The following is a 22,261-nucleotide window of genomic DNA, read 5'->3' as shown; positions in this document are numbered from 1 at the left end:
TATTAATACATCCAACATGATAAAATATTTATGGTCATGCAGCATGGAAAGAGGCCTTTCAGCCCACTGTCTGTATCACCAAGGAACCATTTATACCAATCCAGCACTAAGCTCAATTTATTTTCCCCACATTTCATGAACTTCCCCCAGTTTTGTTAGCTACAGACTACCAACTCCCATCTATAGATAAACATATCAGGAATATTTCAGCAATTAGTTATGTCATATTAAGTTATTGTATCAAGACTTTTGTTTATTCACCTAATGGGCTTAATAAGCAGAACCTCATTCTCAGCTGTCATCCCAGGATCACACAGCTCTCAATAACACACAAGGATTGTGTGAGGATGTTTCTTGTGTAATGGATACATCAAAGTGAAGTAACTAAGATTCAACATAAACTTTTTTTTAAAAGAATCCCATAAAATTCTCCACAAAAATCCCAGCATCCTATGACTGCAGATGGCAATGTAGCAATATTATACATAATCAGACGTTTCTGTATATTCCTTTGATATTTCTTCAATCTGTTAGAAGCCAGATGTTCTATTGTTTGATGATAAGGTTGCATGTAAAATGTGGCTTATGCAACATAGCTGTAGGTGTCATTTTTGTGAATGTGAAGTGAATTCACAAGAAGTAGAGAGGCTTCTACACTATTGATTTTTTGCAACTGTACAAAAAATGAGCATCTGCAATAACAAAATGCTTGTGCATTGAGGCATAATGATTAGTTGCTCCCTTCAGATACTATCAATTAAAAAACCATTGCCAGATTCAACATCAACATCCCTCTCTGCATTTATCTATCCTCCCAATCTAATATGCAATAATGGAACAAGCTCAAAGTTTGGTTAGTTTTTCCTGATGATATTCCGTAAGTTTTCATGTCCCAATCGGATCTATTAAAAACTGGGACCTGAAGTATCTGCATCAGATGCATTTGGTGATTCATTTGCAAATATTGCTTATTTTCAAAGATTCTCTGAGCTCAAATTTCTTCCAAAATTTATTAGCATAACATAAAATACAAAACCATCAATGAATCCATGCAGTTGCCAGAGTTTTAAAGAACATTTAAACCACAATAACTTGGTGACTACATCTGAAAATATTTTCAGCACTAAAAGATTCTTTTTCATCACCACCTATGAATAAATTAGAATAATGACCACACTTCAAAAGTACATCACTGACTGTAAAGTGCTTTGGAATGCCTTACAGTCATGAAAGTTTGTCTTATTTAAGAAAATGTCCTCTCTGTTGGCCTTTTGACCTTTCATTGCCTGGGTTATGAAAATTACCACAGCCTTTAACCTATTTAGTTTGATCCTTCTAGGGCCTAATCCAGGCAAGTCCATCTCCCAATGATCAGCATCTAAATTCATGTTATTGATGGATTATTTGTCAAGCCTGGCAATTACATCATCATTTCCTTTGATGACAGTAGTCAGAAAGGATGAGCTACTCAGCTTACATCTCTGGCTGAGTTCTCAAAAAATAAAGGGAATTATCAACTGCGGACACAGCAATCCAGGCGTCTTCATGGAGTCTCCATAATTCGCAACAGATTGCATTCCAGCTGTGTTCAGCCGATGAACTACCAGAAGAGAAAAGGATCCTTTAATTCTTTCACCCTGTGGTGTTCCAAGCTTTCTGCCTTCTTAGCATCTGCTAGAAGAGTTTAGAGGTCTCTGCCAGGAGACAAATATACCCACTTAACATTTGGTTAGTGAACCTCTTGAGGAATCTCCCTGAAGCAGCCCAGGAATGGAATAATAATTGGCATGATGCCATTTGATATGTCAATGAGGTAACAATGGTGGGTCCAAAGGAGCACCATCATCTCACACTACTGTCTTGTCCCATTCATCTTCTCCTCTCAATCCTATCAACATTCAGAGCAGTACTGAAAGATTCCATCCACTCACTGTACATTCTTTTTTTGTTATATACAACTGATTTATGGTCATCTACAAGACCAGCATTTATTGTTCATTTCTCAGTGCCGCTTGAAAAGATGGTGGTAAACTGCCTTCTGGACAACTGAAGAACCTCTGGTACCCTCACACTCCTGATGGGTTCCAATGAATTTATGCTCATCCATCAATAAGCAACTATAAGTATTGAGTGCCTACCTTGAAAATTTTACAGAAGAATGGGCATTTTGATGCTTGTATGAAATTCACATAACTCTTCTCCTTTTGCAAGAATCCTGAGAAAAGTTATAAAGCTTTACCCAATCTCTTCTACTTCTGCTGCAGAGTGCAGCCCTTGTGACTTCAGCAGAGATAGAGAAAGGCTGTTCACTTCCTTGCTCTCACTCTTGAGATCCTTTTGGCTGGTGATCTCTGGTTGTTGCTCTCCACCCGTATCTGTGTACTGAAGGCTAACAGAAGAACAAAAAATGTTTTGCATGGATTTCCATGCTATCATTCCTCTGATAGGCCAACAGCACTTTACACCTGCCGTAGTGTAGCTTGACATGGATCAATGACACTCTGTAAATATGGTTGAAGTGTTTGACATCCTATTTAAACACCAGACATGATGACATCTGGAGTCTGCCCATCTGTTGCCAAGACCTGCTTGGTCTCATTTGTTTAGCATGATAGATGTTCCACGGAAGTGGCCGCTTTAACTGTGGAAAAAAGAAATCCACACAATGCCCCACAAGAAAGTCCTGAGCTTTACTTCTCCATCCTTTCTGTAGTCATGGACAGGACATGTGGAAAGCTGAGCAATATGTCTCAGATTCACTGCTGCCACGGAGTAGTTATTTTTTTCTATCAGTGCACCACAGGATACAACATCTGTATCCAGGTGAGTAGAGCTTGGTGATCACCATGGGCTCCGCTACAGACATCTCATAGTTCTCCCGATCTGGACTTCTTCACTTAGAACATCAAATAACCCAGCAAAAATGCAACTGTGTAATTGGACTCACTAAAGCAGGAGCATCCAAACTGGTATGTGGTAAACATAAATTCTTCCCTATGACAAAGCAGCATTTGAGACCAGCTCTCCAGGGCTTGTGTAACTGCTGCCAGCAAGGTAACAATATGAAGATAAATGCACTTTGATTGATGTTGAAAATAAGTCAATAAGACCTTGTATTGAACTAATCACTAAATAATTAATAGTCCCAATCTCCCCATCACTGATGACTACGTACACAGATATCATTGATCTCTGCTACAGTTGTGAATTGGGAAAAGAGGAGAAACATCTGGACTCTCTACTGCCATAGTGGGGGAATAGAACAGACTGGTGAATGCAATGCATTTGATGAGGCTGACCATCAGTGACAGGCACCAACTGTAGGGTAAATAGCCTTGGAGGATAGAGAGATAGGGATATCAGGAAGGGAATGCAAAGAGAACGAGCAGTGCTCTTGCATAGTTAGTGGATGCAGGGAGTAATGTGATCAGGATTGCCACCGATGAAATTAAAGGTGTCAGCAATGTATTGTCACATCAAGGTACAACACCTCACCTTGATGAAACTTCTCCCTGACTTTATGCAAATTTCTAAATCCCATCTCAGTGTTGATCAAAATACTACAGTTCTTATAATTTATATTAAAATGACAAAGAAGGAGACCATTCGGTCCATTAGGTCCATGCCGGCTCTTAGGGGAGCAAACCCATCCATCCCATTCTCATTTGTCTTACTTCCCTGTACCCCGAAACTTATTCTCTCACATATGTCCATCATATATGATACTTTGATACTTATTGCCAATGACCTGTACCAGGGGAAGTTAATAGTATCCACTTAACCTACCAGCACTTCTTTGGGATGTGGGCGAAAAGCAGAGCACTCAGCAGAAATGGGTCAATCCTTAGAGGGATATGGGCCAAACACAGGCAAATGGGACTAGTTTAGATGGGCATCTTGGTCCACATGGACTAGCTGGGCCAAAGGGCCTGTTTCCGTGCTGTATTACTCTATGATTCTATAAACCCACATGGTCACAGAGAGAAGGGGAAACATTAAACAGACAGCCCTTGAGTTCAGCATCGAATCTGGGTTCCTGGAACTGTGAGACAGCAGAACTAACTGCTGTGACACTGTGCCACACCCAGTTGAGACCATGCATAACTGCATTTTTGACAGCAAACACAAAAGTAACTTCATAATTCGGTAATCACTCTAAAGTTCATTGTGGTGCAGCTAGTAGAGCTTTTACCTCACATTTTCAGTGACCCCAGTTTTCTTCTGGCCTTGGGAACTCTCTATATGACTAAGCAGGTTTCCGCCACATGCTCTGGTTTCATCCCACACCCCAAAGCTGTGCGGATCGGTAGGTTAATGGGCCATTGTAAATTGCCCCTCGTGTGTGAATGAGTGGTAGAATCTGCTGGAAGCTGATGGGAATGCAAGGAGCATAAATGTGGGATTAGTGCAAGATTGCTGTAAATGGGCACTTGATAGTCAGCATGGACTCAACGGGCTGAAGGGCATGTTTCTATGTTATATTATTCTGCAATTCTATTACAAACTGACCATCTGAAAGTTCTTCTGAGTTCCCCACCTGACACCACTGCCATAACCCTTTCAATGGTTGTCAGGACCCAAGGAAGTGGGAGAAAAGTTGGAATTTAGGGGACAAGAAAGTCTTGAGAAGTAATCAATTCTCTGGAACAAGAATAAACAAACAATTGATCTGCTGAGACAGTTATTTCTATACTTTGCAATGGAGGTAGAAGTGGTTTGTGCAGGTTTGTGAAAAGACATTGGAGATTGCAAGAAGACGTCCAGAAGAGTTAAACTCAATACTGATCTTGGAAATCCAAGTACGACATATGACATTGGTGCTCATTGTTGAAAGGGAGCTGCAAAAAGATCCTTGGCACTGTTTTAAAGTTGAACAGAACAGCTCTAAACAGCATCCTCACCAATACTTACTGCTCATCCAACATCAGATTATCTGAGCACTATTCATATTGCCGGTTATTGAACAATGTTGAGTGCAAAATCTGACAATAGTGTCTACATTTCAAAAGTGTTACACTGACTGAAAATGTCTTTGGATTTTGCTGAGGTTCTGGAAAGAGCTGAGTAACATAGGTCTTTCATTATTCTCATATCTCTTTTCACTTGGCAGTGCAAGAGAATAACTTCAACATTTTAAACTAAACGTCAGGTCAGTGCCGTAGGTAAAATCACAATGTTCCATAAATGTGAATGATTTTAACAAGGGCCTGAGTCTGGCTTCAGTGTTAGAATCTATAGCACTTGAGGAGTCATGAAAACAAAAATCACATGAACATACAAGCTGAGTGTATTCACTTTATGTTTCCAAACTGATCCAGTAAAGTTATTACCACAATAAAGATGCTGAATTCAGATGTACCTCTCTGCAGAAGAATAAGCTCTTTGACACACTCAAATAAGGCAGAGGCACCTCATCCATCAGAATACTATGGATATATACATGTTCTGCTACAAGGCCAATAGGATAAATTGCAATAGTGAGGTAGATTAGATGCAGGCCACTACAGCACACGTCTGTACAAATGCAAATTCAAAAACTTTGGTCAAATATTCAGTTCACTGCTCAACCCAATGAGTGTTCTTTTTTTCAATTATACTTCGTATTAACAATGCAACTCTAGTTACTCTTGTTCTGTAGAAACGTGTAGTTTTTTTTGATAGACGTGCAAATTATGCTATTAAACATGAAACTTCAGAATGTAATTGGTTTCCATAATAGCTGTGGCAGAGTAATATTTTCTAGCAGCACTTTCGTTATAGATTTTCTAATCCATTACAAAATATACATGGAAAAATACTGTTGTAAGGTAGAATTTCCTAGAGTTAGTGCTGCGCTACATTTTGGTCACTGAGTGGAATCCACACTGGATTCTGAATATATTGGATTGGAATTCAAGAGGCATATTACCATTACTATGTGGATTTTGCATTAAAGCACATTCTGATATAAAGGGCGGGAAATTTGAATAGGCATTCAACATTGAGACTCTTTAGGCATCCAGAAATTCGTTAAACTACTGAATTAAACCATCAGTCCACCCTTCAGGCCAAAAGCTGATCTAAGGTCAGAGATCTAAGTAAATAACCAGAGATAATGATGAATAAAAAGCAAAAGATGGCATCTATATTTTTAGTTCAATTGATTCCATACTATGCATTAAATCAAGTAAAATGGCACTCTTCAAAACGTCAAAATTAGCTGTTATGTTTGTCTTTTAGTGACACAGGTGGGATGGTAGTGTATTTCAAAAGATACAGTTGCATTAGTAGCAACTTCTCATATCAATAGCTACATTAACTATTCATAATAGCTTATTTAGACTGCCTACCTGTATCTTTGGACCATCAGATTGAAGGTAGATGTCTGCACTTGTAATGCCCTGAAATGTTAAATGACATAAGTTTTAAGAATAGGTCCATCCTTCTTCATTGCTTAATAAGTATCTCAAATCTCAAACAGATCCCTAATCACTTTAGTGAAAACAAGATACAAAAAATATCCTACATATAAAATCAAAACCCAGTTACACTGAGACAATCCTATTTAGGGAATTATATTGATAATTTACTATCAATGTAAATGAGAAACTGATAAATTAATGTATAAATGCATCCTCATTGCTTTGCTTTGCAACATTTTTTAAAGATATTAATTGGGTAAAATCTAATATGGATTATAAAGAACAAAAATGTTTAGATGATAAGCAATGACAGACATTAGAAGGAAAACTTAAAAATTTTCATCAAAGATGCATACTATTGAAGAATAAAAATTCTGTGGGAGTAGCAAACAACATTCAAAAAAAGAGTGAAAACAGGGTCCAAATAGTTTAATACAGAGTATCCTTATGTTTTGAACGAATTCCATTTTTACAGACGTTCATAAGTCAATTTTGTCCATAAGTCAGAAAATACACAGAATTACTCGATACAGTAACCATATCTCCACAGTAGTGTAATGAATAGTGTTGATGGCCAATTGATATGAACCTTTATTTATTGTCTTCCCTGCCCAGTTACAACAGTAATTAATCAGAATGTCCCACACTCAGTGGTTGGTTTCGATGGGCTTGAAGTATCAGTGGCTGTTATATTGTTTAATAGAGTTGGTTGCACAAGTATCAATAGAAGTGATTGCTTGTCTAGTTCAAAAGCAACTCTCTTAAGTGGCCTCCTGCAGGGAGGTTACATGTAAACAGTTTCGTTTTGTTTACAAAACCAGTTCTCATTTGTATTTAATTTTTACGGGAGTTTGTTTGTATGTATGAGTGTACATAAGTTTGGTGTTCCTAACCCAGAGAGGGCCTCTATCTGTAATCAGAAAAATACCGGAGTCCATTGTTTAAGATGTAGTAACAAGGTGCTTGGAAAACTTAATATAATCAGGTGGCTTTTATGAAAGGTAAATTGTGTTTGACAAAGTTATTTGAATTATTTGAGGATGTAACAAGCAGTGTGGATAAAGGGGAAATCAGTAAATGTATTGTTTTTGGATTTTAAAGGCATTTTATAATGTACCACATATGCTTTTTTTTGAATACTGGTTTTATCTGCAGTTTTCCAATCTGCTGGGACCTTTCAACAAAATTTTGAAAAGTTGTGACCAATGATTTACGGATTTCTGCTCCCAATTCATTTTGGAATCCTAAGATGCTGGCAATTACGTCCATGGGATTTGAATTTACAAATTAAAGGCTCATGATAATGAGGGTAATATATTAGCATGGATAGAGGGAAGGTGAATTGGTAGAAAAGAAAAAAATAGGAACAAATGGTTGTTGTTTTAACTAAGCTACAGCAAGCTAGGTGCCTCAGAGACCAAGGCTGAGCACACATCTATTTGCATAATATGATAATATAGATGAGAGGATCAAGTGTATTGTATTTAAACTTGCTGACAATACAAAGAGAGAAAGTAAGTTGTGAGGACGAGCCAAAACATCTTCAAAAAAGATATGGACAGGTTTAAGTAACTGGGCAAAGAGATGGCAGATGGAGTATAATATGGGGAAATGTGAGGTTATCTACTTTGGAAAGAATATAAAAAAATGATTTAAATGGTGTAAGATTAATGAACCTTGTTAATTTTGAGAGAGATATGGATGCTCTAGTAAAGAAACAAAGTTAGCTTTTAGGTAATTCAAGCAATTAGGAAGGCGGATGAAATGTTGGCCTTTATTACAAGAGTTTTTGGCAAGATCACTCCAGGAGTACAGCATATACTTTTGTTTTTTTTTATATTTGGAAGAACATGTTTGGCTTGGGAGGCTATGCAGAGAAGATTCATTGGATTAATTCCTGGGATGAAAGGCTGCCATGAGGAAAGATCAAGTAGCTTGGAGTTTTACTTACTCTAGAGCTCAGAAAAAATGCGAGTTGACTTTGCTGAAAAAAATACACAGTTCTGAAGAGGGCTGATGAAATATATGCTGTGAGTTTTCCCCTAGCTGGGGAATTAAAGACCAGGGTGCAAAATCTCAGAATAAGGCTGAAAGAAATATCAAATGCTCTATCCCAGAAAGCCATGGATGCTGGATCATTAGGACCATTCAAGACTGAGATGGACAGATTTCTGTCCTGCAGGGAAATCACGGGTTATGGCGATCAGGCAGGAAAGTGGAGGTGAAGCCAATTACTGAATAACGGGGAAGGCCTAAAGACCTTTATGACCCTGTTTCTATATCTTATGCTCTTAGCCATATTTCTTAGCTTTAAATATCATGACTAGATCATAAATCAAATTTCACGCTCAGTGTGATTTATCCTGAATGACTACTAAAGTAATTAATGGAAAATGACTCAACAAACAAGATGCTTATGAAATATACTAGAAAAAGTTTAAAACCCTCTTTTGAGATATACATGTTTGTATTTAGGAAAAAAAATATACATTCTGAGAGTAATTAAGGAATCGAGGAGATCTATTCATTGAGGATATCTGTCCATTAGAAGCCTAACATAACAAAGTGTTGCATGAATGTTTATGTCCTTTCCAGAGATCTAACCCAGGCCTCATTTGGAGCAATCCAGCAAAATACTGGAAAAAAAACATGGATTATAAAATTTTTCTTCAGCTAAAGGTATCAAGATCTATTGATAGCCTTTTCTGAGGAGGAATTCACTTTGGAATGTGCAGTTCATTACAAGAAAATAAAATTTATGATACATACAGGTCAAGAGCATGAGTTGCAGAATTTATTTCAGTCATGTAGCACTTATTTATAAACTACTGTGTTGGCTCTAACTCTGGTTCACTGCAATTCCTGATTACATCCCTGTACAGAACCCTTCATGCATTCATTCAAGCTTAAACATTTTGAGAGAACAGGTAGGAAAACAAATTCTTTCTAAACTTTTCACAAGAACTTCAGATAGATTTAAAAGTGTGTCCAGGAGGGAACATCCCACAGTTTTTACAGACCAGGCATCTTATGACACTGTCAAATACCTGCTGAACACCCAAGCAAAGCAAGAATCTTTTTTCCGTGGGTCTTGTGCAATATGCTCTGGAGCCACATCAGATTTATTGTTGTTGTGAAACAACTTAGCTTTACCCTACTGATGATGTATTGCTGCAGTAATAATCCTAATCAATTTAGCACCACTTAGAAATAGGAATTGCTTCACAGAAGCACTAACATTAACATATCGATTCTTCTTAACCACAACAGGGATCAAATCAATTTAATTTTCCAATGAAGAAATAAAGAACAAAACCATAATACAGAAAAGGTTGTCCAGTTTAAGGTATCTTGAATTTAAGATTGGAATATTGAGTTGATAAATGTTCAGTTTTATGAAACTCTCAAACTCATGTAAAATACAGAATGCAAATATAATAACTGATGGCCAAATTAGTTTCAAGCAATTGCTGTTCTATGACACTCATGTTCATTTTCTACCAACAACTGCAGACTGAGACTGGAGATCTCAGAACAGGTCAACATAAAGGTGGTCAAAATTTCAGGGTTAATATGAAGGGAAGCAATTATAATTATTTATAGGGTCATGGTGGAGGGAAAATAAAGGAAAATTATTTTTTTATTCTCATATATAATATCAGTTATCCAGTCGAGATCACCGGCAATTCAAAAGCTAGCAAACAAAAGGGGAATCATCAATTAAATTGTGCATTCATTTAAGATTCAATTTGGGCCACAACAATGATCAACTGTGCTTGGTTTAGATAATCTAATATTTAATGTAGAACTCAGATTTTCTGAATTACACATTACTGAAGTAATGCACAGGGTCAGATTCAGTGTACATGATATAAAGATACAAAGGGAAGGGAGTGAATCATACATAATGGCTCATGCATATAACAAAACTGAGGCAGGTATTCCAAAAGTGCATGTGTTTTTTGGAATTCATTGAAAATGTTTATGGCCAATTAGCTTTCAGTTCCAGGTTATATACATCTTTGACACTGATGTAACATGGAACAGTTCATCAGTGACCCTTTTGAGGTTGACGGGAACTTACAGATGTGGCTCATTGCAGCATCTGTATCAATTGATTCTTTGTTTTTTTAACTTTTGACACTATGACATTTACTGAGAAAGAGTGGATGATGAGGAGTTTAACTGGTTGAAATAAGCATTTGTTTTGATTGGTCTGTATCAATAACCAGCAATTAATACTCGACAGGAAATTGGACATTTAAATGGCAATGTTCTTTCAGATGTATTAAAGATGGAAGTTTAAAGATTCTTTTTTTTTGTATAAGGATTTAGGGGAATGTCATTATTCAATGAATGTGCTATCATAGAGAACATTTATTTTCCAGGGACTTATTTCACATTGGATGCACGAAGCAGACGTTCAGTGACCATATTTGAAACGAACATAAAACTTAAATACAAGTTATTTCAGGAATGAATTGCATAATTAAATGTGGCTAGCAAACATGTTGGAAGTCTTCAATGAAATAACGTAGAGGGTTGATGACAATAGTAGGCCCTTTATACATGACATGCTATTTAACAGAGGTCAAACATTTAAAAAACCTCTATTTAAGAACCATGTTTGGTTGCTATTAAAGCAGTGTCCTATTGTGTTGTACTAATTTATCTATGATAAATAGATACAAAGATTTTAAAAAATATTTAATTAATTGTAAACGATGCTTCAACTAAGCTATTTAGCTACTGTGAATTGACTAACCCATAGCCACTGAAGGTTAGCATTAAGATTCTCCATATTAGGTCACAAATAATAAAAAAAATAGTTGTTGATAAAATTACAATAATCTTAAATGAAATGCCAGTGGCAGAAAGATTCCTGTTACATTTCTCTCAGCTGTATGACCCATTACTATGTGCAGCATTCTGCAGTGACTCTAACTCCGGTGGGATTATCAGAAGTAGACGTGAACATATTGGCACAGCAAACAGAAACGCCAGTAGATTTCCAGGCTCCGTCCACTGAACTGACCTCTCATTTGAAACGTACTGTGCAGAATGCTTGTTAACTGTCGCATTAAAATCAGCTTTACAGTGTCATCCATCATCCCCTCAATCAGTCCTTTCATCTGTGCTGATTGCAATCGGTGGTTATGCCAGCACTAGTCCCCAAGATGGCATTGTCGTTATTGTCAGAGAGTGGGTAAAAGATGATATAGTCATACCAGCCACATTCAATTCTCAGTTATCAGATAATGTCATGTAAATTCTCCTTTCTTGAGAGTAGTTATTTACTCCTCCACATTTATATCACAGTTTCGTACTTTGTTAGATATTCGTAATATGTTGTCACATAAATCATTACCCGCTTTAATGATTAAAATGCAGAAATTTTACCTTATTTTCAAATATCATTAATAAACTATCATAGCAGCAAACTTTTAGAATATATTGTATAACTAATAATTCACATTGACCATCACTTTCAGCACACAATCCACAATAATTATTTACCTGTGTTCATAGAATGCACAAGTATTTTCTTCCTTTATAATTAATGCCTTATAGTCAACTCAACTTGAACATTTATAATGTAGCCCTCATCACTGTAATGTTAGGAGCAATTCTTCAGTGTTATTATTGTAAGAATTTGCATGTCACAGGATAGTTTCCAACATCAGACTTCATCATAAAGAAAAGAACAAACAAAAAACAAAAGATAGCAGCAAGCCTTTGTATTTAAAAATTTATCATTAAACTCTGAGGAAAGAATAGATAGTGACAACTAACAACTACAGGTATGTATCACACATCTCAAGTCAGACTGTGGACTATGAAATTCCATTGGGTAAACCCATTCCCATCATATTTTGATCGCTGTTATACAAATAAGTCTAAATCAGAGCTATTGATATAACTAGGGAGCTGATAATGACTAGAACAAGGAACATTAAATGTTAGCTGCTTATTGAATGTAAATTACAGTAATTTGCATTTCTATAGCTTTCTTGGAAAAGCTCACAGAATAGTAAATATAAAGACAACACTAAATTTGGGAGGTACCAGCAGAGGACGAGGGTCAAGATGTCAGCAGTAGGACGACCAAGGAGGGTCAGCTGTGAAGTTTTGAACTGTGGCAAGTTTGTGTTGTTAACAGAAGGAGGAAGTGAATGACAGGATGATTGAAATAGAACCATAGGTGGTGAAGAACAAATAGAGATCAGTGTAGGTGGAAGATGGAGGTCCAGTGAATTTACTTGGGACCAAGAGGTGATTGCAGATGTACTGAGGATGAGCTGTGGTAGGATTCAAGAGGGAAGAGTTGGAGAGAGGGGTGAAGAACAGTGGAGATGTGAAAATTGATGTTGCACTAAAGGCCAGAACTGGTGGAGTGCAGAGATCCAAAGTAGAAATGAAAGTGATTGTATGAGTTGGGAGCTCAAGAATTTTAAAATCAAGGCTTTAACAGAACAAAATATGCATTAGCAGACATGGTAAGAGATAAGAAGGGAGCTGCATGGATAATGGGTGAAAAAATTATCAGTTTTTTCATTTAAATTAACATAACGTGACAGTAATACTGGTGGTATAATAGTGTCAGTGCCAAAAAGATAAGGTGATACCAGGCAACATGCCTGACTTCAAATGGCACAGAGATCCAAGTTTGAGAGAAAACATACTAATACAATTTGCTAATACAAGTCTACCAGCAGGAATGATTTGAATTACGTTCAGAAGTTGACTGCCAAGAGCTCATTTGCCTATTGTTAGTTCCAGCAATGAGACTGCCACTTTTCTAAGCATTTGGCCTGTTGCTATAAATGTGGAGACCACGTATTCCGTATCAGTCTGTAGACACTGGTATTGTGCTAGCAAATTAGTACAATACCAATTCCAATGTTGAATTAGCACTATAACAGTAAATGTTTGGTCAGAAAAGATAGGAACAACTGAACATTCTCTGGCTTTGCAAGTAGGTGGCTTTGCACCGAGATACTTCAGAACAGCTTATTGAAATAAGTCCAACAACTGTTCTTTTCCTGCAACTTGATATTGCACGAGGTTTCTTGAAAGATAAAACTATAAAATGCTTTAATTATTTATAACTCATTCATCAAGTTAAAAGTAAAAAATTGAGCAGCAGCTTTTCTTCAGTTTTCTAATATTGCTGTAAGAGCTTTGGCTTTCATACTTCCCTACAACATAAAAGGAGACCATTCAGCCCATTGACAGCAATCCTGTCAATCTCATTGCCCACTTATTTTCCTGTAATCTACTCTCTCTCTCTCTCTCTCTCTCATGTCCATCAACATCCTCCTGATCCTCTTGCCACCTATCTACCCAACGGGGATATTTACAGCAGCCAATTGATCTACCAAACTGCATGTCTTTGGGGTGTGGAAGAAAAACTGGGGCACCTGGAGGAAACCCATTCTATATCCTACTTTAATCTTATGTGTGGTGCAATCTTCAGTTAGCACTTTGAATAATGTTCTAAAAAGTTAATTAAAGCAAGTTTCCTAGTTTCCTGTCTGCAAGAATTTCTTTAATGTGATTGGCCAGGCTGATGATATTGCAACTAATAAATGCCAGTAATCTATTGAACGTGCTATTAAAAGGAGTGTTTTCAGCACGGAGGTTATTAAATTGTTGTGGGTAATTTCTTTCCTGGTCAGTAAGACATGACGTCACTTTGACATTGACCACAAATTCTAAGCCCCTTACAGTTCACTTTAAAATCTCAACTATAACTTGGGTGTTGTTGACTTGGTCTTCTGATAATTATAAGAAAGCATGAATGTACATGTAATGGATCAGAATAAAAGTAATCTTCGTGATTTCTAATATTGTTAAAGAATATTGTGACTGTGTGCCTGCACTGAATGCAGAGGAAATTTGCATCAATGAGCCAATGATTTACCAGCACAATGAATGGAATTGTAGGTGGCTGGAGCTACATGCAGGACTAAAATCATCTGCCATTCCTGCATCATAGTTGTACTTCATTATCAGACTGGGTATAATAACATATATAATATAAAATTTAAAGTCAGGGTGCAAACTGAGAAAAAATTGAGGCTCTCTGGAAGGAGTGAATCTAGATGTACTTCAAAGAGCATACGAGTCTTGCAATTCAATTTAAAGTCCAAAAAAGCTGGCTTGGATTGGCACTAAACCAGTAATTTCAGTATGCTGCCTGCTCATTTATACATGAATTCACTGTATCCTTGGACTAATTCTATGGATGAGCACGTCCCATCAGTTCCTAAATTGCCAGGCTCATCAGATTTTCACCCTGGTTAATATTTACATGATTACAGTCAAATTTGGAACCAACATAACATTGACTAAGACTGCTGTCAAATCTCAGTGAAATATCATGGCAGATTAGAGAGAGTCAAGGCGAGATTCATCAATAGAATTGAGCCAAGGATAAATCAGTGAAGTGTACAACATATTACATCAGAGGGAATATGCCTATCCTTGACCACTCTATAAGCAGTGCAACGTAAACATTTTGCTTCCCTCTAGTGAGTCTCTGTCAGACGTTAACAGTAGCAGTGAATTCTTCCACACCAGCATTTTGGTGTGAAACAACTTATTTCTTCTCCATTTCTAAGTGAGTCAAGAGGAAAATGCATAATGATGTAATTCATGGTTCAATGCATACAACTGCACCAAAAACAGAGTGAGGACTTTTTTTTAAGGAGTTGTTTTCGGTCAAAATATAGAATGCATAAAGTCAGGTTCCATTTAGAGCCATTATTGATCAAAGTCTGGAAATACAACTCTTTTCTCTTACCAATGAAGGAGGAGAAATATTAAAGTGACAGTAGATTACAGTAAATTAATAGCAATGCAAAGGTTGACTGTACTGAATGGATCAGAGAATTTTCATGCTAATTTGTTTTTGAAAGTGGTCTCTCACCAAACCTTCATAAAAGTATTTTAAACCCTAATTCAATTATAGCTTGTCAGATGTAATATTAAGATGGTATGCTTCATCTAGTTTATGTGCTATTAACTTATTTTTTCTCTAAATAATTAGCTTCATTAAAGGAACATACTGAAGAAATGATTGACCTCAACAAACTTTACTCATTAATCTCTTTGATGACATGGTTCAGCTCATACTGTACTTAAATAAAGATTCATATACAATATTTAAAGTACATCAGGCATGAAATGAACTTCATGGTAAAATCTGATTTAATCACAAGGAATTAAACTTATAATTGAGTCCAAGACTTTAGAAATTCCAAAAATGCTGGAAAAAATAGGAACTGACCAGCTGACTGATTATGAATTCATGAAGATCAACCAATTTTATTGTTAACAAAAAAATCAAGGTGTTTACAATAAGTAATCAGGATGTTTTAATAAAATATCAACATAAAATATTCTTCAAACACGTGAGTACTGGGGATAAAATTTCATACCTCATACCTATAAAATTTCACCTAATGTTTCGATGCTAGTTCTGTGATGCACTGTTAAACTTTGAAGTGTAATGTCTTACAGTTTTATTTTTAAATTTTACTTCAGGTTGACCACCCTTTCCATATTTGCTCCTGTTTGTCTTTTCTCACATCACCAGCAGCAATTCAGCAACTGGCTTCTGTTCTGATCATGATCTACCCTCACATTACGCCCAAAGCAATTGTAGTGATGCTTTAATTCTTGAAAGATTTCCCCTTTTTTTTTACTGAAAAATCAAAAATTCTCTCAGGATGTTTTAAAAGTCAGAGTTGAGGGGTGGTCACCTTCAGGTTTGTCCATAACATCTCTGAGTTTTTCTACAGATCATTCATACTTACCCCTAATATGATTCATATTCCACAGATACATAACAAGGGGAAAAATTGTCGATCAAATAGTTAACTTTTCATTCATTTAATAAATTGATAATATAACAATCATTGAAATTAAGATAATTTATTTATTAAACACAATCAAATTATTAGTTTTTTTTTTACACAATGTAGATCTGAGTCTAGTTTCAATGTAACCAAACAAGACAAGAATCTCCAAATTTCATTGAACCTCATTTGTAATATTGAGAGGGCTATATTTTATTCAGTGGCAGGCAACTGTTTGCTTTTTAAAAGTGAACTAAGTAATGTAAATGCTGGCTGTGCAAATTCATCAAACCTGATATGCTAAACCTATGGAAAAGGAGACACAAATGATCTACAGCATAGCAGAGTCTATTATCAGGAACCTACGTGTTAAGATAAATACTACAATACAATTTCATTTCCTCTTTCAAACACTGTAGCATGGTTTCACATGTATGTCATTCATCTCACTTCATTACAAAGGCATCAAACTCTCACCAAATTAGATTCAACACAGAAGGAGGAGGGCTGCAGCTTTACTTAATACTGGGAAACCTCTGGCTGCAGTGCAGTGCGGGCTGAGGCAGCAGCAGCCTGACAATGATGCATGCAATTGAGAGAAGTACTTTCAATCATCTATTGCAGCTAGGCAGCCTTACCTTAGCCTGTGCTCTTTACGGAGAAGTTCTCATCAGAACGATCTTCAGGACACTCTCGCAGACAGAGTAGGGAAAAGAAACCTGGCTCCTAAAGACTTAAGACAACTTTACTTTTTAAAAATAAAAACTGACTCACAAGAGGAGGAAGCGTAGGGGGAGAGAGAGAAAGAGAGAGAGGGAGAGAGAGAGAAAGAGAGAAGTGCTGAAATGTTTAGGTCAGCATCATAGTAAAAGCACTGCAGTTTCCCAGAAATCCCTCTAGTGATACATTGCTGTATTTCACAGCTCTCACAGCTCATTGGCTGCTGTGCTGTTCGGTAATGTCGAATCTCAGCATTAATTGGGGATGGTCCCTTTTGTGGTGCACTCTCCACCCCTGCATCAAGTATTGCTGGATCAGCACAATGAGGGAAAATCAAATACAACTGAACTGGCAGCAGACTCCAGCACCAGCATACGATATGAGGAGTCTACGTTTCAGTGGTAATGTTGTATACGTAAATGATTCAGCAAGGCAGACTAACAGAATTGATCAATAGATAATGCAATTTGAACAGAAGCAGCATCCTAATTTGAAAACAGACAACAAGGAAAAGATTCTGGCTCCTGTCGACCTAGCACAGTACATTATTAATTGTAAAAAATGATAGGATAAGCAGCTCACTTATAGGTTTACATTTACTGACATGAATTATACTGTGCAGATGCTGATTAAATAAGATAAAGAAGGTAAATAGGCATCATTATTAGACAAGATGCATGGATGAATAAATGCTTCCCTTTTGTTTGAAACAGTTAGTGTGCATTTTTTTCAGACTATATTATGGGGCCAGGGTATTAATTTTTATTTAACAGGCAAGCCATATTTTACTTGCAACTAGAAAAAAAAACACAATTTAACTGGTCAACATTTGCTAGGTTATGTTGTTGATGTGTGTAAATTACAAAAAAAGCTCACATTCTATATTGAAAGGCATTAAGGTCCTGAGAAAGTGGAAAATAAGTGATGAGCATGAACTCCTCCTGATCTTATGTGAAGCAGTCCAGATTGTTTTTGTCAGTAATCAGTGATGGACATCCATAAAATAAATACTGCTATTATTCTTGGCAAATATAGCATTCTATTCATTCTATGCAAAAAAGGCCAAGTCACCATGGACTCATCTTTCACAATCAAACCAAATGGACCAGACTACTTCATTCCTGGAGGAATCCAGAGATCCCATGGACCATGAAATTGCTATCTAGTTAATTGTGAATTAATTGGATCTGCTAAATATTGCAAATTTAATGTACATATTTTGGTTCAAATTAAAATTAAGACCACTCTTCCAGAAAGAAAAAAGGGATAAATAAATTGTCCTATTCAAAATATGAATACGCCATGATATTTGTAAGTAATTTATTTCTTAAAATCACACATTTCCAAGTCTGACTAGCAAATCAGCCATTCTGAGAAGTTTCCAGTTTTTAAAATGGGAATGTTAAATCCCTAGAAAGAAATCCAAAACAGTTCTGGTACCAATGACCTTTCCATTGTTGCAACTATTCTTCAAAATATGAAGTTTCTGAGTACAAGGACATAGGCTGTCAATGAATGGAGTAACCTACAGGGAAAACAAAAGCAAAACTCTCAGGTGCTGAAAATCAGCTGAGGCTTTTACTGGGAACTGCTTGTTCAGGGTCAGTGAGAGATGGGTCAAAACAAGTAATTTCTGATTTAATAAAAGGTCATTGCTTGAAATATTAACCATTTCTGTCCACTGTGGCTAGCTGATCACTTGATTATTCTAGTATTAGCTTGGGTTAGCTTGGGTTTCTAAAATTCACTGAATAATCTCAACTTTCACAAGAACTGAAAAGCAAAAACTGCAGATGCTGGAAATCTGAAATGAAAACAGAAAATGCTGGAAACATTCAGCAGGTCAGGCAGCATTTGTAAGTGTTGGGAGAGGGTGGAGGGGTTCATTGACCTGAATCCCTGCTTTTCTTTCTCAGATGCTGCCTGATCTGTTGTGTATTTTCAGCATTTTCTGTTTTCTGTTCTTTATTGTTACAATGGACTTAATATGTGATTTTTAAGTAGCACAATTATGTGTCACGTATTAAAACACATTCTTGGGACATTAGCACAAAATAGATATCCAGATGAAAAATTCATTCCTGAATGTTTAGCTTACTTCCTCATGAAAGGGGCTCCTTCCCATCCTGCTAATCCTGCTCTTTCTTGTGATGTAATATTGGCTACCATTGGTTAACAACATTCATTTCTTGGCCGATTAGCCGATTGGCCAATCTTTAACTTTTTCAAACCCCACAAAAAGTTTTCATGTGAAACATATTTAGTTCTGAAATTATTTTCCCCATTGAAGCAAAGCCTTTAAACGCACATATCATTTGATGTTTGACATTTTGTCAAATATTTTAAAAACATCATTCAACAAAAACAAACATTATCCGAACGAGCCTTAACTTTATGTTAAAGTTCAGGCTCGTTCAGATAATTAAAGGTTTTAATTTTATTGATCTTTCCACAACCTTTTAGATACATTATACATGGAAATACACTATAGGCAATTACATTCTAACACCGGTAAAGGCTTGTCTTACTTTGTAAAGAGTGAATATTTAATCGATAACCACCTTTATATGCAACTGTATAATCATTGCGAGACACTTTAAATATCATGGCTGAATGACTACATTTTTTAAAAGAAAATTCTTGGAAAAAATTGAACTGTCACTTTTGCTTCAATCATCATTTTTCAATTTCACAATTCAGACAAAGCAATCAAACACGCTACAGTCATTGCCATTACTATTGGTATATGTTTAGCGGAGAAGAGCAAAATTGAATATTGCTTCCTTCTGGCTCCAGGGCTAAATGTTTATTTTTGGTGGGACACCTTGCCAAGACTTATTATGAACAATGATCTAATGTATCACTGGAACATTGGATAACCAAGACAGCCTAGAGAATCAAGACTAAATAGGAATGCAGAGGAATTATTTAAATGAATCATTGTCCAATGATGCACAACTTAGAAAAAATCAGGTGAAATAAAACTGAGTTGATATTATGCCAAAGATAGATTAAGGTTGAAGTTTTTCCAAGGAGTGCATCAATTTCATTTGACAACTCTGTTTCTAACTTTTTGGGTCACCTTTTTCTCAGACAAGATGTAGGAAGAGAAAGACAATACTAGGCAATTTAATATTAATTGACAACAAATGTACTGTGGATAGACAGAATAAAGTTTGAAATCAAACTTCTTGCTCATTAACTACAAGAGCTGAAAGCCACATATTCTTTTTTCATGCTAATTTAAAAAGTTAGAAGTGAACTACCAGTTGAATAAGGAAACAAAGCACTTGCATCATTATTTATCTTGTCCAATTTTGTATTCCTCACCCCCCCCCACCCCTCCCCCCCCAAAAAAGTTAACAGTCAGTTAATTAGAAGAACTTCTTGGAGAAATATAGTGCACGTGAACATCTCTTTAAAAGACACAGATTTTGACTAGAGTTCCTGCCTGTTTAATTGCCATCACATTTTGCATTGTAAGATGCTAGAGGTGCAAGATGGAAATGACATAGCACCCTCTGCAGGACATCCAGAATGGTGAAGACTGGGCCCAATCATCCTGACCAAGAGCCAGTAATAATGAAGAGAATCATTGCCTTTGAGCCACTCGTGCTCAGGAAGTGTCAAACATCTATGCACATATGGTCAACTGTGAGTGTTTGAGACATCTTGATTGTCAGGTGCCAGTGTATCTGACTGTCCAGTCCATCACTGAACCAGCAGTGGAGCTGTGACAAACTGTAGAGGGGCTCTGGGTGTACCTTGTATTCTGCCCTTGACTTTACTTTAGACAGGTAGCACAGGAACAGCGACTGCATTCTTTTGAATGGCGTCACCAACCATGTGGAAAAATATCATTGCTTTATTTTGTTTTATTGGATGTTTTCATTATTAGTGTTCTATTGTATTTAATTGAATATATTTTTAATTTGTAAACAGTTTCTAATTTTCTAAATGGTTTCAGAGTTCCTAAAATGTCTCTGTCAGATACTTTTTTTTTAATGTGTTTAATAAATCTTTTCACAGCCTTTGAAGCTGTCAGAGGGTGTTCTAGGAGCAGGGTCTCAGGACACATTGTCTGAAGCCTTCCCCTTGGGATCCACTGCAACTTGTGGGGGCAAGGGGGGGGGGGGGGGGGGAGTGTTGACATGTTTGTCCCTCTGCACCTGGAGAAAATACTCATTGGTAAACAGAGATAATGGGGTCCAAGATGATGCAGACTATTATCCCTCGCATGATCATATTGAAGAATTGTGAAAGGAACAGTGCAAAGTTGAAGCAACTTAACTCAGGCTGTTAAATTGAGAGCCAAATCAAGGAGAGGAAAATAACTAAGTATTAGGAAAGTGAAAGAATGACACAGTGACTGACAATAATTAAAACTTATCACCTGATTGAAAGGGCACTTAGCCATGCATTGACTGGTCTTAACCTTCTGGGATACGTTTGCATTTTACTTCTGTCAAAATATGCCAACTTCATGTAGCACATTGTATTTGAATGGAGAGCCGGGCAGCTAGACCCCAACCGCAAAGTTAATGGAGTAGCATATCTTCTGCGACTTCTCGATTTCCTTGTGCAGGCCCATATCGGAATGTAACTTAGAGTCTTCGGCCCAACGTGTCCATGCCGACAAGAATGCCCACCCAGCTATTCACAATTTCCTGTGTTCGGGCCATAACCCCCACCCCTCCATACATTTATCCAAGTGCTTCTTAAATTATACTATTGTACCTGCCTCAACCACTTCCTCTGACAGCTCGTTCCATATACTCACCACCCTCTGCATGAAAACATTGCCCCTCGGGTCCCTTTTAAATCATTCCCCTCTCACCCTGAATCTATGCCCCCTAGTTCTGAACTCCCTTACCCTGGGGAAAAGACTGTTACCATCCACCTTATCTATGCCTCTCATAACGTCAAACATTTCTACAAGGCCACCCCTCATTCTCCTTTGTTCCAAGGAATAAAGACCTAGCCTGGCCAACCTGTCCCTGTTACTCAGGCCCTCTAGTCCTGGCAACATCCTCATAAATCTTTTCTGTACTCTTTCCAGTTTAACCAAGTCTTTCCTATAACAAGGTGACCAAAACTGTACACAGCACCTCAAGTGCAGCCTCACTAACGACTTGTACAACTGCAACATAATCTCCCAACTCCTATACTCAATGTCCTGACTGAAGGCCAGTGTGTTAAATGCCTTTTTCACCACCCAGTCTACCCATGACGGCACTTTCAACAAACTATGCATTTGTGTTCCCAGGTCCCTCTGTT

The 22,261-nt window shown here is 37.0% G+C and overlaps 1 protein-coding gene across 2 annotated transcripts in view; it reads right to left on the bottom strand.

Moving 5' to 3' along the window:
* Positions 1 to 17,020, bottom strand: part of LOC127580820 (synaptotagmin-B) — a 441,147-nt gene extending 424,127 nt beyond the window's left edge. For both annotated transcript variants that reach the window (XM_052034732.1, XM_052034733.1), the window contains exons 1-2: positions 16,903 to 17,020; positions 6,330 to 6,380 (exon numbers count right to left, since the gene is read on the bottom strand). The gene's annotated coding sequence lies outside the window, so the exon portion shown is untranslated. The remainder of the gene's footprint in view (positions 1 to 6,329; positions 6,381 to 16,902) is intronic.
* Positions 17,021 to 22,261: the final 5,241 nt, after the last annotated feature.

The sequence above is a fragment of the Pristis pectinata genome, chromosome 20, assembly GCF_009764475.1.
Source record: "Pristis pectinata isolate sPriPec2 chromosome 20, sPriPec2.1.pri, whole genome shotgun sequence".
NCBI classification, from domain to species: Eukaryota; Metazoa; Chordata; class Chondrichthyes; order Rhinopristiformes; family Pristidae; genus Pristis; species Pristis pectinata.
The sequence above is the reverse complement of the archived record's forward strand: the minus strand, read 5'-3'. Positions and strand labels throughout refer to the sequence as shown.